Source organism: Panthera pardus, unplaced genomic scaffold (genome assembly GCF_024362965.1).
Source record: "Panthera pardus isolate Hobbes unplaced genomic scaffold, ASM2436296v1 HiC_scaffold_21, whole genome shotgun sequence".
NCBI lineage: Eukaryota > Metazoa > Chordata > Mammalia > Carnivora > Felidae > Panthera > Panthera pardus.
Window position 1 is genome coordinate 13,928,136 of NW_026526777.1, and position 13,868 is coordinate 13,942,003.

Below are 13,868 nucleotides of genomic sequence, written 5' to 3' on the forward strand. Positions count from 1 at the left end.
GGTATTGTTTGAGGTGCTGAGATTCCATTAGTGACAATATAGACAAATCCCGGTTCTTAGAAAGCACACCTTCCAGGGGAGAGAAAAGGGGAGGGAAGGGAGACATTCAGTGAACAAATGCATACCGGGTAGCAACGAGGGCTATGAAGAAAATAAAGCAGGGCTGAAGTAATAGTGACTAGAGATGTTATGTTACGTTAGTGATGTTATGTTAGTGATCAGGGAAGCTCTCTCTGATAAAACAGTATTTAAAGTGTGACTCGAGTGACCAAGATGGAGCTAGCCTGTAGCTTTAGATATTTCTATTCTGCTCTGTGTTGGTTTTACGGTTTTATGTATAGGGACAATGTATTTCCTTTCGAATTCATATAAGGGAAGCACTTTACTAAACTAGGCAGGTTCTTATAATACTAGGCACATTATTAGTGGGTTTTTTTTTTAACGAGTTTTGGATGATGGAATATCAGTGAAGTTGAGGGAAGTGAAGAATTTGAGTGGTATCCCAACTCTCTCTCCCCCCGCCAAAAATACTCCTGAGACCTATATGTTATATGTTATTTTTGTTGGATTTATCTGTAGCCAGTTTTAGATGTCTGAGGATAAAGGCAAGTCATGGGCAGGCAATGGTTTTTTTGGCCAGCCACTGTAAAATATATTCTTGTTTCAATTTTATTATTCAAAGAGTATGGGATATAAATATGTTGCTTATTTTCGGAATGAACTCACTGCTTCAGTTCTTCCACATTGTTGCCTTTAATTAGATTTTCTAATCAATCATCTCTGGGTATTGTTCCATGTCCAGAAGTCCATATTAATAAAACGTCTGCTTACTTATAAGAATTTGGTGAAAAGTTTAATTCCAGGATGTTAATCCATCTGGCCTTGCCAACTGCCGAACTACAGAAGGATAAGTTAGTGGTAAAGGGAACACCATCTGTTTCTGAGAATTTAGTTGATCTCTGCATGATGAGCAGGAAGTCAATTGCAAGACTGAAGAGCCAAAATGGAGAAGAGAAAAGTGAGGAGTTTGTTGGGCCTTTGTTTCATTCCTGAACATAATTTTAATAAGATGGATCAACATTAAAACCAATGAGCACAAGGTTTACATTATTCAGCTAGTTACTTGGAAGAAATCACCTCCACACACTGGTCTTTTTTCCTCCCTCTTTGGCAGTGATCAATTGTTAAAAGGAACTATAGTTTTCTGCCTCCATATTTCTCCAAATGAAATGACCTGTTTACCTATTAGTGTTGAATCAATCAGGCAACTTACAATGCAACTTGAGTCAAATGTCTACGCTAGGTTAGCTCAGTTGACCATGGTAGTGTATCAATGACCCTCAAATCCTAAACTTTACTTATATATAGTCAAGTGAGGGTTACACGGGAACAGACTTCATTCGGTAACCAGAAATTCGTCTTTATTAAGTAGCTGAAAGATGCCACGAAGATATAGAGATGATGAAATCCATCACATTCATTCAATAAAAGCAGTTCTAAGTTCACGTCCTGGTGATGGTGACCTGGTCGAATTGTGACCATGAAGAGCAAGCAGCACATTACAAAAGTCAGTGAGAATGGTTTGGGTTTTGCATGAAACGGAGCAATGGAAAGAATCAGTGATAAGGAAAATCAGTTCCAATGAGCGTTTTCTCTCTAACCATTCGATATCATCTTTGTAGGCAGCATTAGAAGCTCGGGACCATTGCCTCTCTGAGCTCTCTTGCCCACAGGCTTCTGTGACAGTTAAAACAATTTCTACTATTACCCCACTTCTTTTTCCTTTTCATTCTCTTCTCCTATACTTTCTGTTCACTTTTAACCACGTTAGTGAACTAATAGCCTGTCATTGATTCAGAAATAACCTATATCCTGATTGATGCCTCGATTTATATTTTCAGTTCTGACTTCTCTGAGAAGCACAACCTCATCATTTCACATGCTTACGACATTTTCACTTAAATATCATACAGTCATTTCAAAGTAAATATATCTCAGACTGAATCATCCTCCCTCCTAAACCAGGCCCTTTTCTAAGATTTACACGGTATCAACATTCTCCAAGTCAACAGGATTCTTCATCGAGGCTCTTACCTATGTCACCACCATCCAAGCATCTCCCTGGAGTTCATTTTAAAGATATTTTCACCAAAGGATACAGTTAAGTAATAGTGTTTCCATTTAAAAAAAAATAACGTTTATTTATTTTTGAGACAGAGAAAGACAGAGCATGAGTGGGGGAGGGCAGAGAGAAGGAGACACAGAATCCGAAGCAGGCTCCAGGCTCCGAGCTGTCAGCACAGAGCCCGACGCGGGGCTTAAACCCATGAACCATGAGATCGTGACCTGAGCCGAAGTTGGACGCTCAACCGACTGAGCCACCCAGGCACCCCAGTTTTTCCATTTTTTTAAGTAAAGGCATTTGGGTAAACACTGAACTCCAGCCACAAGCAGAGATATTTGATACGTATTTAGTCTGTGCCACCAGTATATATAGGATTTGTAGGTCAAGTGGGGAGGTACTAAGTGTTCTGTTACTGTTTGAAGGCAATTTCACTGTTAAAGAAGTAATAAAACCGAATGAATATAATACTTATCTCAGATAGTCACTATATTTGTACACCTAACTTCTTCAAAAAAACCTGAACCCAGGGAAAGAGCCACAGAATTGTATTAATGATTATTCATCCACAAATTTCAGTGGTTTCCTGGTGCTGACAGATGGAGAAATATGGACTCTGGGTGGCCTCTCTGAAGTTTGGCAGTAGATATGCATGATCTCATGCAACAAAGATAGAACATTCTCCAGTTCTCTTGGCAGAAGATGATGAGTAGCATAAAAGGAGATTAAGTTTCTGAGCAATATTTTCCTCTAAAAATCTTCTATAAGTATTTTATAAGGTATTAAATAGCACTCCTAAATGGAACCTGCCATGGACTTAAGGTATACATTGCTATCAAACAAGGATATTCTAGATTCTAGGTGTCTGACACAGCTTTGAAATTTATGAACTTGAATAACAATGGATAAAAGGTAATTAATCATTTCTTAAACTAAGCCAAACCAAAGTTCTGACATAATGTTTACAGATATCACTCAGTCGTTCACTTTTATTGCCTTGGTCTTTTAATAATTTAGCACTGAGGATCTTGCCAAATATGGGTATTTTGACCCCAATGATCTGCTAAGAACCAGTTCGTTTTAATGGAAGCTGCATTATCAAGGGCACCGTTGACATCCTATATAATTCCTTAATTCAATTTGAAGTAGAGGAAATACTGACATCAACCTTGGACCAGTACCCAAACTACAGCATGTTCAAATTATTAAAGAGCTTTAATCCATCTCCAATTTCCATCTTCACTGAAATTTATCATATTGAAACCAAAATACCAAGGATAGTAAATTGGTTTCAACTTGCATTCCAATTCAAATGGAATAGTGGCTGCCTGGAGAGCTACATGGAAAAGGATCTTGGGCTCAGGTCAGCGGAAATGAGGATTGTGAATAGCATCATCTACCATGGAGAGGTTGTAGTAGAAACACCTAGGGGACAAAGTTCTGGAACTTAAGGGTCTATAACACAGAGAAAAGGAATCTCAGGTGAGATGTAGGATTTTCCTCAAATGCTTGAAGGACAGCTATATGAAAAACAGGATCAACTTTTTCTAATGCACCAAATTAGTACGAGTCAGTGAAATCACAAACTCCATGTAACAAAGAATTTTTAAATAATTAGAAAAGTCCAAAATGGAACCTGTACTCTTGAGAGGGAGAGCCATACCCAAGACCGAGAAGTGCTTAAGCAGGGGTGTGGATATCGTAGGAAGGATCCCAGCCAGGGTGGGAAATTAGAATAAATGACTTCCTAGGCATCTAACCATATGCCATCAAGCCTCAAACAATGAAAAACATTATGTTTTAGAGGAGGGTTACTTGCAGTGATATAAAAACAAAGGTAAACATCCAACTATTTCAGATAAAATGTTTAGTGCTTTCACTGAAATCTGAAGCAATGTTTGTATCTCGCCACGTACTTTAAAAGCGATTTTGTACTTGAAATAAAAAAAAAAATCATTTGAAATTGGACATCGCCTTTTAAAACTTCAGAATTCAGGATTCTAATGTGTGAGTGTGGATACACCTGAACGAACAGTCCTTGCCAAAATGAAACTTATCAAAGGCATTTGTGCCCATATTGGAAACCAATTGGTTGCCCTAGAAGGTTAGGTATATGATCCGTTATTGTCCCATCAGCCCTCAGCATCTTTGCCACAGAGTGAAGGAGATGGGGAGAAAATCACACAAGACAGAGATGAAAGCTGTGTAGTCAGAAGAAAAAAGCCTTCTTGATTATGCTGTGGACTTTCTGAAGTCTTTAATTCTCCCGCTAGCCCATCTTCAAACTGGCATGTGGGACGTACTATAGATGGATGGTGATGCTCATCAGAAGAAGCACACACATATATCTTGTGGCTTGATTTTTTTATTTGCCAGCTCAAGAGGAGCAGGGAGATTTATTTGGAAGGATGGTAATGAAGGTGGGGAGGCACTAGTTAGACTGCAGTTTCTGTTCCCAATATGTTATTCTCACTTTTTTCTCTTCTTGATGCAGGGTTGCTCTTTATTTCCACTTATTTTTCTTTAAAGGGGGGCGGGTTATTTTGGTATAATAAGCCAGCGGCTTGAGAGGGGAGGGTAGTAAAGATGTGGGAGCACAGAATTTCTATTTTTGCTGAGATACTTCAAAATTTTGAATTACACTCTACATTTTTATTATGCACACATTTACTTATACACACGACACACTCTTTGAAATAATTGTTTTCTGTATCGCAAAGTGAGATTTCATGTTCCCTTTCTTCCTATATTTCTTTGGCTTTTCCTTACAGGGATGAAATAATTCACTATAATAATAATAATAAAAGTTTCTTTCTTATTAACAAGGGCACAAGGAAATGGGCTGACTTTCCCGCACCTTTATAAGGTGCAGCAGGAGAGATCAGCCTCACCACCTTGATCTGAGCCAAAGAATGGAAATATTCACTAAAAGGAAGGAGTAAATTGATATACTATGGGTTTCCAGAATGCTATTATTTCCTGCCAAGGAGACAAAGGTATGGACTTTGGAGGCCTGTTAACAACCACTCCCGGGGCATCATTCTAAGGCAACAACTAATCGCCTGAGCTGAAAGTCATACTAGACTGGAGCCCAATCCCAATTTTGCCCCTTGTCTTACTTTTTTCATCTGAATGTGGGTTGTAATAAATCCTGACCTCACATGACTTTGGAAATATTAATTAGAATAATTATGAACCACACCATGCAAATAATGTTTAATTATTGAATTTAATGATTTTCAATGTAAATATTGGGGAAAAGGGCCAGATGGAGAAGTACATCCAAATGCTTTCTGAATGCCTAAAATCAATTGTAGACGAGCAAAATTTAGTAGAGCAAATTCTTGATTATACATGTGGTTGTCACTCACTTTCTGATTTACCCTTAAGGTTTGTATCTTTCTGCCAAGGCTTGTCTTTTATTTTCCTTATTTCTGCAGTAGAATGTTATAAAAAATATAGGATGAGGGATTTTAAAATGTAAAATGTTCTTATTTGTTACTCATGTTTGTAAAATGTGACCTATAAAAGCTAAAATAAGAATTTAATGATCTATGGGATTTTACGTCATAAAAATTACCCTTACCATTTTGTTTACGTATGAAATTTAAGAGTCTTAATATTGTAGTACGAGAAGTTTTGTGTCAAGAGACAGGTATGCATCAAATTTTCTTTTTTTAGGCAGATTGAAATTGTAAATGCATTTATCTCTGAAAATAATGTTATATTATTTACCGTGGTTAAGTGTCCAGACAGTCCAGAAAAGCCTATCTGAATCATAGCCTACTTTTCCTAGAATAAGCATAACATTTTAGAAATAAACTACCACAGATCATCGTATTTCTATGGGGAAAAAATGAGTTCGGAGACTCAACATGGGTAAATAGAAATTGATCTTCCAGCTACCTTATTTCCATTTTCATTCTAAACAGGGGGCGTGGCTACGATGGGCTTTAGGAGGGCTATAGCAAGAGGAGATTTAAGATAGGAAGGCAGTTAGTGGGAGAGAAGGAAGATAGGGATGACAAGAAACTATCGGTGTGGAAAGCTGTGGCTGTATGTCTTCGTTCAAACTGTCACCCTTTTTTCTCTTCAGTTATCCCGAGAACAGTCTGGCAATAAAAATAATAACAATGGTCACTTACTGACAGCCTGCTGAATCAGAGGCATAGTCTTCAGTGAGGTTTCACATGAGTCAATCCTCTTACTAATCCTGAGGGGGAAGCATTGTTATCCTAAGTGTTACAGATGAGATAGCTGAGGCTTGGGGAGGTTAAGAGATGTCTCCAGGATCACGTACGTAGAAGTGACAGAACCACCCGAATGAGCCATTCCAGCTGCCAAAACTACCAAGGGACGGAAAAGTCCAGCTCTCGTGGTGCTTTGCGTGGTTCTCACGATATTTTTATAATTGAAATCTTTGCCAACACCTAAAAATGGAGGATTTCATGTAAATATTTCCAGCTTCTCTCAAAGTAGATAGTTTGAAGTCACTAAGCCTGCCTTCTCGTAGGCAAAACCAGGTGGAGCTGAGGAGTGGCTGCCTCTGCAGAGAGAATGGGTGCTTTGCCGGGTTTGGGTTCTGTTTGCCCTCCGTCCCCTACACCCTTACTAAAATTGAAGTATATGCAGGAAGGTGCACAATTCATAACAAATACAGCTCACTGAATTCTCACAAATACAACATAAGTGTATCTATAACCTAAAACAAGAAGCAGGACATTACCAGCACCTACACTCACAGAAGGTCCCTTGCGTTCCCTTCAGCTGCTATGGCCTCAATCCCAGACATCAGAGATTATGTCTATTTTTTCATTTTAAATGAATAGACTAATGTATTTGAATGTATGTTGTGTATCGGATGGCTTTATAATGGATTATATTTATGAGGCTCTCTATGTTATTGAGAGGAGAAGGAGGAGGAGGAGATAATTTTCATTGTTGTATTCTATAAACCACACTTTGATTTAAAATTTTTTTTTAACATTTATTTATTTTTGAGACAGAGAGAGACAGAGCATGAATGGGGGAGGGGCAGAGAGAGAGGGAGACACAGAATCCGAAGCAGGCTCCAGGCTCCGCGCTGTCAGCACAGAGCCCAATGCGGGGCTCGAACTCATGGACCGTGAGATCGTGACCTGAGCCGAAGTCGGACGCTCAACCAACTGAGCCACCCAGGAGCCCCACCACACTTTGATTTATGTGTTAAGTTTTTGTGTCTACAGTCAAAAAGTTTCTTCCAACATATTGTAACAATTTATGTTTCTACCAGCTTATTGGGTGAAAGTTACAGTAGTGCTATATCTTGTGATTGCCATTCTTTTAAAATTTTAGCTATTACAATGAGTACGTACTAGTATCTCATTGTGATTTTTAAAAGTTTCTTTGGGCAATCATTAACATATCATAAAATTCAACCATTTAAAACGTACAAGTTAATGGTTTAGGTATATTTACAGAGCTGTTCATCCATCACCATAATCTAACTTTAGAACAGTCCATCACTCCACAAAGAAATTCACAGACATTAGCAGCTGCTCTCTACCCCCCTTCCCACCAGAAGGTAACAACTAATCTACCTTGCCCAATCTGGACCTTTCATATAAATAGAACTACACAATATGTGGTCTTCTGTGACAGGCTTATTTCACTAAGCACAGTGTTTTGGGGGTTCATCCATGTTGTAGCATGTATCAATACACTATTCTTCTTCGTTGCCTAATAGTATTCCATTGTATGGATATACCACATTTGTTTATCCACTCATCAGCAGATGGGCATTTGGGTTGTTTCTGCTTTAGGGCTATTAGAAAGACTGCTGTTGTGAATATTTTGTACATATTTGTTTGGATTTCTTTTAGATATATATCTAGGAGAGGAACTGCTAGGTCACAGAATATGCATATGTGAAGTTCTAATGGCTATATACGAACAGTTTAACAAAGATATTACATAAAATTATATACCTACCAGTTTACCGGATGAAAGTTACAATTACTCACCATTTTGGTATTGCCATTAAAAAAAAAATAAAATCCTTGTTTTAAACAGTAGTTTTGGGTTCACAGCAAATTAAGAGGAAGGTACGTAAATTTCCCATATAACCCTTGCTGACACACATGCACAGCCTCCCCACCCCCCCATTATTAACATCCCCCAACAGTGTGGCACATTTGTTACAATTGATGAACCCACATTGTCACATCATAATCACCCAAAGTCCTCGCTACTATATGTCTTAACTCTTGTCTCCTCCAAGAAATTTTTCCCAACTATCCCCATTCCATTTTAATCCTATTATTTCTCATTTTAGGCATACAGCAAATAAAAAAAAAATTCTTATATTAAATAACCTTTTTTTCATTTTTAATTACACTCCAGATTCTTCATGTCAACTGAACTGAACTCTTTGAGGGTAGCAATTTACTAAAGTTTTACTAAAATATACTAAAAAATTTTTGTACTCATATTACTTATAATACAATAACACTTAAAAGTAAAAAAGGTTCTTATTGAATCCTTGTTGAACAGAGAATGAGTAAATACCAAGGTTTTGGAAAAATGAGTAAACTACTTACACTCTAAAAATCACAAAATGATCTTGTGGGGCACCTGGGTGGTTCGGTGGGTTAAGTGTCCGAGTTCTGCTCAGGTCATGATCTCGCAGTTTGTGAGTTAGAGCCCCGCATCAGGCTCTGCGCTGATGACTTAGAGCCTGGAGCCTGCTTCAGATTCTGTGTCTCCCTCTTTCTCTCTGTCCCTTGTGCGCTCTCTCTCTCTCTCTCTCTCTCAAAAATAAATAAACATTAACACAAAAAAATTGTTAAACCTAAAAAACAAAATGATCTTGCTTGTGTTCCCTTCTCTCAGTCAGTGATGTGCTTAGCTTATAATAGTTAAGTATGAATGAAGGACTACATTTTTTAAACACAATTTTTTTATCTTTCTTTCATTCAACTGGATTATTTTCACATAAGAGAGATGTGAAAATTAATTTTTGTTAGGTAGTTGTAGTTTAGAATTAAATATAAATGCCTTAAAATATATTAAGTAGAAAAGACTACTTTCAAGCTGGAAAATAGGTTAACTGTGGAACAATGCAAGCCTAGCAAATAATCATTATTAGATTTTATAATAAGAGCTTGGGCTTCACTTGCAATTTGTATGGTCTTACAGTCTCCCTTATAAGGTGGGCACATTAACTTCTCAGTTTAACATTAAACACACACTCTGTGTTTCCCTTCTGTTTGCTTCAGTGATTTATTCCAACCAGTATGCACAGTTTTGTCATTTCTTAATATGAGGATTCCTCAGCGTACAGACGCCTCACTTTGTGGCAAGGACTGCTAAATGCAATGGCGTCCTAACGAACTGTATTCTGTAGTCATAACTATGAGGCTGAGAATTATAAACTAAACTCATTGTACTGATAAGTGACTACATCTGCTAGTACCAGCAGCACGGTGACTTCCTCATCAATGAGTTTAAGTGTTCAGACATGGAAGAATATACCTACTTAGCAATACCCTTAGCAATACCTATGCGAGGGAACCTGCTGGGGACATTGAGCTCCAACAGGAGCAAGGCAAGCATAAGCCTCAGGCCAAGCAGGAATTTCACTCCATACTCACAGGAAAAAGTTTCGAATTATCAACTGGGAGAACAGATAAGAGTTCTGGCATTGTGTGCTTTTTGTAGGACACAACAAATAATCACTTATATTCTCAGTCCAAATGAATGCCATTTCTCTCATTTAGAGTCTTTCATTGGCAGTGGTTTATGAGAGAAGAGTCATTTATTGTAGAAGAGTTAGAAAGCTCATCATTAGAGATGTAACACAAAAGATGTAATGAGTATGGTTTTAGATATGCTCAAAGACGGTTTTAGATATGCTTAAAGACAGATGCTAACTAGAATTTAATTCATGGCATACAGACCAACCCAAACTATATTCTCCAGTGGTTCACTCACTCACTCACTCATTCACCCACTCACTCATTTTTCAACAAAATTTTATTCTGATGCTTTATGTAATGGTTTCTCGTGAACTGGAACTTGGACCAACTAAGCTCTACTGGTTCAGCAATTCTGCTGCGTTTAGGCATCACTATGACCTTAGACAAGTTCCACATACAATTTTGTGATTTTATTAATATCCACCTTTGTTCCCAAAAGGGTTTGAGCCATTTTATGATGGAAAAAGAATAAAATGGAAGAGAACATCAGGGCAAAGTTAAAAAGCTGGAGAAAAAAAAATGTGATTGAAGGTAAAATTAGCACATGATGGACACCACATGGATAGGAGAGGTAGGCCATAAAAGTAGGGGAACAGAGTAAAAAGGGGATACAATCAATAAAAAAGATTCAGCGTTTCCCTAAGCCACAATACTATATTGTATAGATAAAGATAATTAAGGAAAATTACTAATTTACAGGTATAAAAGTTTAGTTTCCAGAAGGAACACTTTACCCAAGCAGCAATCATAACTTGACCTCAGGGTCGACCAACTTAGTGTACATCCAAATCTGTATCCAAAATAGTATGCAACACAACTATAAATGAGACTAATTAAAAATAACATTCCACAAAGTATGCATTCAAATGAGCAATGTTGTCTTTGTAGGCACTATTTCAGGAAGCTAGATGCTATTTTACAGCTCCCATTCCTTGAAAGATTTTTGGAACTTCCTTAACAACATTTATCCAACAGATATTCTGCTCTGCGCCAGGTGCTCTGCTAGAGGTTGGATAAGGGGTATTTATCATGAGAGACAGTTATTTGCCCTCAAAGAAATTAGAGATGGGCTACGGGGAAGAAAGATATTATCTGCTTAACCATAAGAAAGTTGACGAGTATGTTGATTTCAGAAGAACTGGAGATCTAAGTCTGAATGTTCTCAGGGTATATACCTTTAAACATCCACGGTGTTATTAATGTTTTTAATGGGGCCAATATTCATTCAGAATTAATTGGTGAATTATCGCTTAGTTTTGGTCAGACACTATGTCTCACTAACTTTCTTGAATGGCTGATTCTGGGAATGTAGCAAGAAAATTGTATACAAGTTGATGTAGCTAAGTAGTTTTCCAGAAGCAACAGATTGCTTTCCTCAATTGTATTCTCTAGTAAGATTCCACATCTCAGTCTTCTCTCTACTGAATACAAGGGCATTTTTGGACTTGTCTGGGCACCTCTCTAGTTATCAGGAGCTTATGTAGGTGTCTTTGGGGGAGGTAGTGGTGGTAAAGAACAAAACATGACAAAGACTGGCTATAGAGCACCTGAAACATTCAAGAGCTTGGGTCTCAGAGATCAAGATAAAACTGGCATTCTGAACAATGAAATACGTAGCAGTTCCCAAGAAGATATCAAGAGCTAGAATTATTTTTCTTGGGTGTCTATACATATATGGACACAGTGATAAAACTTTGAAGGAGAGGAAGAAAGAGGAAGAAGAGGAAGAGAAAGGAGGAGGAGGAGGGCAATGAGGAGGAACAGGAAGGGGAAGAGGAAAGAAAGAAAGAGAAGTAAGATGCTCTCACAATTACTTTTGTTTATTCCAACAACAGGTAACTTTGAAGTACTGAGGTTATGTAATACCTCATAAAATGCTGAAAGTTATTTTAAAAGAATGTGTTCCCAAAATATTGTGAGTACTGGCAGCAGCATTAGAATAAGATTCTAGTATCCTAAGATTATGACAAAAGAACAGGAATCATTTATTCCATTACTGTAAAGTAATATATATATGTATTCATTTATATATTTATAGGTATTCATTTATATATAAAGTAATATAATATATCCTGTTAAAAATTAAAAAAACAGAATAATAATCAAGGAAGAGAGAAATGAGGCTTGGTAGAGTTAGGAAACTTTAAAATCAGTGGCCAGTTATATACTCCTCACTCCATGTCTCTGATAATGTAATTTTGATTTTTATTTTCATTAATTGTTTCTAGAGAAAATGAAGCTTGATAGTTGAATCATCCAGTCTGTTATGCATCCAGTCTGAATGCATAATGTTTCAAAGAAGTCTGCTCTGTTCTGAATCTGGCTACTTCTACTCAACTTCTTACCCTTTATAACACAGAGTAATTATTTACCATCTTCCATTATTTTGTGTAACACATCATAATATATTTTTCGATTCTATTTCTATTTCCCACTCCCAGATGACTGTGAATTCCTCCTTGCCGTAAATATTGTCTTATTAAGAAAAGCTTTCACTTTTATGGTGTCCTTGAATTTTCTGCAAACCCATACTTACCATAACTCCCACCATTATTCACCAAATTTGACTCTAAATGAATGTTAACTGTTTTTAAAAAAGTAACACTGAAGATGTTTTAAAAGTGAATCTGGGGGTGCCTGGGTGGTTTAGTCGGTTAAGCATCTGACTCTTGATCTCAGCTCAGAATATGATCTCATAGTTCGTGAGTTCAAGCCTGGCTTGGAGTTCTCTCTTCCTCTCTCTCTGCTCCTACCCCACTCTCTCTCTCTCAAAGTAAATAAATTAACTTAATTTTTTAAAGTAAATCTGTTTCCTATAAAACTTCACAAACCATAATTCCTTGCATAATGCCTCATTATACCAATCAGCTTTAAAATTCCAGCTTAGACACTCAGAATGACAAGGGCAAGGTTATGGATTTAATCACAAGATTTGCCACGTAGCTTTGAAGTGGACAATGTTCAGACTCTTTCTAATACCAGCTAATTGTCTTCTGAGTTTGTACTGAAGTCAGAATCAACAAATATTCACCTACCATCTACAAAATACCTAATAGACTGCCAATTGCTATTACAGATTCAAAGGGTTAGAAGGCGTACCCTAAAATTTCACAATCTAATCAGTGAGACACTTGTTTTTCATTCAGAAACCACTTATTAAGTGAATTCAATGTGCTAAGCACAACCTTTAATGGCCAGATTACTGTTTCACTCTCTTTGCAGTAGAGACCTGCAAATGTCTTCTCGACTAGGGGGACGGTACATGTTTCTGGTCCCATACCCACTGGTCTTTGTCTGTGTTCACAAGTTCAATGTCCTGAGGAGGTTCTAATGGGTCTGATGAGTCCCTATTTCCCTCAGAGCGGAGCTGTCATACCATACCACTTCATTCCACTCATACTTTAAACCATTCATCATTCATACTTACGTGTTGGCTGCCTTTACCTTGGGTACCCCAAACTGGCTTCATCCATTGTGACTAGGGCAATGGGGTCAGAATATGGCCACTTCAGGGGAGCCATTTATGGCACTTTTGGTCACCAGGGGCTGTGGTTGTGACAGACATTCTCAGAGGCAAGAGACCCACTATTCACACACTATGTGTACATAGATCCACACTATAATTATGAGCAGTTGGCTATAAAACGTTATAGTTCGTTGAATCACTGTAAGAAGTATGGTTTAAGTGTATTTTCTGTAGGATACTCATTTTTATTTTACTATTATAACTGCAGAATTTTTGAATGAACCAAAGGTGTTTCCAATTTTTTCTTTGGACAAATAAGAGAGAGAGAGAGAGAGAGAAACTTCAGAGGTTAAAAGACTTGTGTCAAGGTCACTCAGCAGTCACAGAAGTAGAATCCAGGAATCCAGGCAGTGGGGGTCCTTCTATTCCACACTCACGTCACACTTTAACCTCCTTTTTACCTTTTGTCTTCTTTTACTTTCTAAAAACAAAACGGTACAATGAACGAAGAAAAAGAACCCAGTAACAAGAGGTCTCAAATTCT

At 37.6% G+C, this 13,868-nt stretch overlaps 1 protein-coding gene across 3 annotated transcripts in view; it reads right to left on the bottom strand.

Moving 5' to 3' along the window:
* The window catches only part of SPATA17 (spermatogenesis associated 17), a 226,374-nt gene that overhangs the window by 15,448 nt on the left and 197,058 nt on the right, over nt 1-13,868 (bottom strand). For 2 of the 3 annotated variants that reach the window (XM_053908970.1, XM_019465641.2), the window contains one exon: nt 13,545-13,805. The exons of the other annotated variant lie outside the window; for it this stretch is intronic. The gene's annotated coding sequence lies outside the window, so the exon portion shown is untranslated. Of the gene's footprint in view, nt 1-13,544; nt 13,806-13,868 lie in introns of those variants that run through there. 3 annotated transcript variants of the gene reach the window in all.